At 42.6% G+C, this 4,031-nt stretch overlaps 1 long non-coding RNA gene across 2 annotated transcripts in view; it reads right to left on the bottom strand.

Moving 5' to 3' along the window:
• LOC145721100 (uncharacterized) overlaps nt 1-3,224 on the bottom strand; it is a 17,465-nt gene extending 14,241 nt beyond the window's left edge. Inside the window, exon 1 of one of the 2 annotated variants that reach the window (XR_014144566.1) lies at nt 3,111-3,224. This is a non-coding gene — a long non-coding RNA (uncharacterized LOC145721100). The remainder of the gene's footprint in view (nt 1-3,110) is intronic. The other variant, XR_014144565.1, reaches the window with a different exon arrangement.
• Nucleotides 3,225-4,031: the final 807 nt, after the last annotated feature.

The following is a 4,031-nucleotide window of genomic DNA, read 5'->3' as shown; positions in this document are numbered from 1 at the left end:
TCAAAAACTAATGATATAATGTATGGTGATTAACATAACAATAAAAAAATTTTTTTTAAAAAAATGCAAAAAAAAAAGAACACTGATAGAAACCAAACCAGGGTCAAGATATGTGGGATTGGGGGCCTGGCTTTGATGTTACTGGTCTGGGAGAGAGGACAGTCAGGTCCTCTCTCTGAATCTTGACATCCTTTTCCTTGAAACCAGATGGATTACTTGAGTGGTCCCCGGCTGGAGTAGCTCCGCCCCTAAGGGACATTTGTGAAAGTATCGAGGCATTTTGTAATTGTGTGACACCGACTCGAGGATACAACTGATCTTCAGCAGGCAGAGGCCTGCAATACGCAGGACAGTCTCACCGATAAAGAACTGTCCCTCCCATAACACCAATAGTACCCTTGTTGAATCCCTTGATAATCTCTTACTGCTAGAATCAAAGATTTTTAATAAAAAATTGGCCTAATTTTCTGCTTTGGTAGCTAGGAAACTCCAAGCCAATTGGAGAAGCCTCATTCACAGCTCCATGTAGCCTAAGTCCTTGGTATTCTGATACTTTCTACTTATTCTTCCCCTTCTCCTCCCTACACAAACACACAAACACACACCAATGTTATGCTGCTTAACTTTTCATCCTTACTTTAATGGTCAAATTTTAAATGAATCTTTCTTTTGTATTATTTCCTTTTTTTAATGGATTTGCATTTTATTGCCACATGGTTTCATTGTGAGCTGTCTGTACACGTTTCCCCTACCAGGCCAACCTCCTTGATGGCAGGGACAGGTCTTGCTCATATTCATTCATTCATTCAATAATTCAAATGACACTTACAATAGCTAATATACAGTGAGCACTTACTATGTACCAGGAACAGTACCAAGAGCTTTTATATGTCTTGAGTCAATTAACCCTTAGGTACTCTTATTATCCCCATATTATGGATGAGAAGACTGAGGCTAAAGGAGGCTAAGTGACTGGCATACAGTCACACAAGCAGGTATCATGTTAGGGACTGGAGATCAGAGACAGAAGCCAGTACCTGCATTCAAGGAGCTTGCATTCTGACAGGCAAATAAACCAACACAGCATAGCATGGTCTCCGAGTATGATCCTAAAGATTGCCGACGGAGCCCCAAGGAGAGACACAGAGCCCGATGTCTGGAGAAGAGACCCCGAGAAGATGATGCCTGAGCTCAAGTTAGAGACCCAGTGAGAATGCTCAGAGAGGCCAAGGAGCAAGGACACTCCCCTGGGGAACCCAAAAGTGAAAGTCTATACATTTCAGGGACTGCAAATGCCCAGTATTATAAGTAATTGCTTGGAATATGGTTTGCCAATAGGGAAACTGAAATCCAGTATAATTTACCCATAGGGAAGCTGAAAAGGTACGTTGTTGAAGTCCCAGAATTTGGTTCTAATGGGCACTAGGTTGTAAACGATCAGAGGGTAGCCTATAGCCTTAGTGTCAGTCCTCTTCAAGAACAGAGGCAAGGGGAAGAATAGGGAACCAAGCCCTTCCTAAAACCTGTACTTGGTGTTAAGCATCTTCCCTGCTAGTTGACTGAATCCTGCCTCTGCCCAATGGGGCAGCATTATTATCCCATTTCATAAGCAGGAATACTGAGGCTCAGGGAGGGCAAAAAGGTAGTGAGGAGTTACAGCAGGAATTAAACTCAGATCTGACTGGAAATTCCAAATTCTTAAGAGGCTACCATGCTGCTCCCAGGGTCTCATTTTGTGTGCGCTCTGCCCAGGCATGCTTACCAACTCTGCCGTCCCTGGGACACCGAGAGGCTGCTGGGGTCTCCCTGTTAGGTCTGCTACTGCACCTAGACATCAGTGTTTACTTGAAAGGGCTTTCTCCCCTCTTCTGTGTGGTCTGAAGCAGCAAATCCAATGTCAATTTTGTTCATGCTCAATCTCAGTTTAGATAAACCAGTTAGCAGAGTATATATGATAAAATCCCCTGCCAACTTATAAACTAAGTAGTCAAACAAACAAACACAAAATCAAATGAAGATCTAGTTAGCTGGGTCCAATCACTCTGTTCCCTTCCAGCTGGTCCAGGATAATCTATAACAAACACCAGAGAAGAAAAACAAACTACCTGCTTTCATGTCTTTTTTTTCCCTGCTCCTTATTGTTTCCCATCTTTCCTTCTCTCTCTCTAGGTTTTCCCCTCTTTTCTGCATTTCTTTTTCTTTCCTTCTTTCATTACTTTCTTTATCTTTCTCCTCCTTCCTTCCTGTTTTTCTGTTTGTCTTCAGGGCCTAAGCAGGAACTCTAGCCTGGGAGACACATGAGGCTCCCATAAAAGCCAATTCTGAAAGGGAGCCATCAGTTTTTCCCTTCTGACACAGAGAGCCCGGAGCTAAAAACCATCTCAACACCTTTTAGCCATGAAACCAGATATGGACACTCCTGGGACGTAGGGGCCGGAGTGCGTCTCTGGTCCTATCCAATCGTCCCTGACCCAGGCTGAGATTAGGAACCACCTGCTGGTGAAACGCCAACAGGGAGGGGACCGAGGGGCAGGGAGTCGCCTGGAGGCACGGTGGGTACCAGACCTAAGTCCTTCTTTCATTTTTCAGTCCCAGCCCCAGTTACCAAAAAAAAAAAAAAGTTCCATTCCAAGCAGAGAGAAGAAAGTGACAAGTGAGCCAGGCTTTAGCTTTTTAATAATGTGAAAATTGAAGCAATTGAGGAACCGTTATTAATAAACTCAGTTCATGCTATGAAAGCATGGAAATTTTTTCTCTGTAACGTAGCATAACCACGCGGGTGGAAATGTTGATTCATTTAAAATAAACCACTGGCTAGAAATTTCAGCAGTCTAAGGGAACTGTGCGCGGGGGAAGGGGCATGAGCTTGGAGTCAAACTCCATCTATCCCGGGATGAGTCGTGTGACCCCAGGCAGGTCATTTGCCTTCTTAAACCTACCCGCTCACCTGTCTCTTCACCAGTAAAATGGGGACAATAAATAAGCAAACAAACCAATAAATAGACCTCCCCTCAAATAGTTTTCTTGGAGTAGATGAAATGAACACTGTTAAATCTCAGCTTAATGAAAGTGTGGAGGACTAAAAACTAACAATTCTCTAGAACTCTTACCCACATTTCCTCATTTGCTTTGTGATCAGAAGAGAGTCACTTCACTTCTCCAGACTTCCATTTCCTGTCTTCAAAACCAAATCATACTCTCGAGGATGCAAAATGGTATGGCCACTCTGGAAAAGAGTTTAGCATTTTTAATCAAGTTAATGATGCACTTCAACTGTAACTCACCAATCCCACTACTGGGTATTTTCTCTAGAAAAATGAAAATTTAGGTTCATGCGAACACCTATTACACACGTGTGTAGTTGGTCTTTTCATAATCACCAAAAAATGATAACAACCCACATGTCCTTCAGTGGGTGCACGGACAGACAAACCGTGGCTTATCCATACCATGGAATGCTGCTCAGCAATAAAGGAATGACTTTTTGATACATGCAACAACTTGGATGAATTTCAAAGGCATTGTGCTGAGTGAAAGAAATCCATCTCAAAGGCTGTGTACCGTATGAGTCCGTCTGTCTGCTATTCTCCATTTAGAGAAACACCGAACTATAGTACAAGAGAATCCATCAGGGGTGGCTCGGGGTGAAGGGTGCAGGGACGGTGTGATTGTAAATAGGCGACAGGAGGGAGGTTGGGGGGTAATAAGAACTAGTCTGTATCCTGATTGTGAAGGCGGTTACATAAATCTCTGCATGTGTTAAAATTCCTAGAACTGTACGCCAAAATAAGGAGGGCATTTTACTCTGTAGTTTAGAAAATAAATAATAAATGGAGTGGGAAGAATACAAATAAATTACTCTTATTTATCCATAACTTTTTGGTTCACAAAGTATTTTCATTTGATTCTCACAGCTCAGAAATCATAACTGACAGACACAAAATGACTTGCCTGGCAAATACTGATGTATTGCTTGAATTCCATCCTTCCAATTTCCAATTCTGGGTCTTTTTCAGGACACCTCACTAGGT

The sequence above is a fragment of the Leptonychotes weddellii genome, chromosome 4 (assembly GCF_054177405.1).
Source record: "Leptonychotes weddellii isolate Sample4059 chromosome 4, ASM5417740v2, whole genome shotgun sequence".
In the NCBI taxonomy this organism is placed as follows: domain Eukaryota; kingdom Metazoa; phylum Chordata; class Mammalia; order Carnivora; family Phocidae; genus Leptonychotes; species Leptonychotes weddellii.
This window is presented reverse-complemented; position numbering and strand designations above follow the sequence as displayed.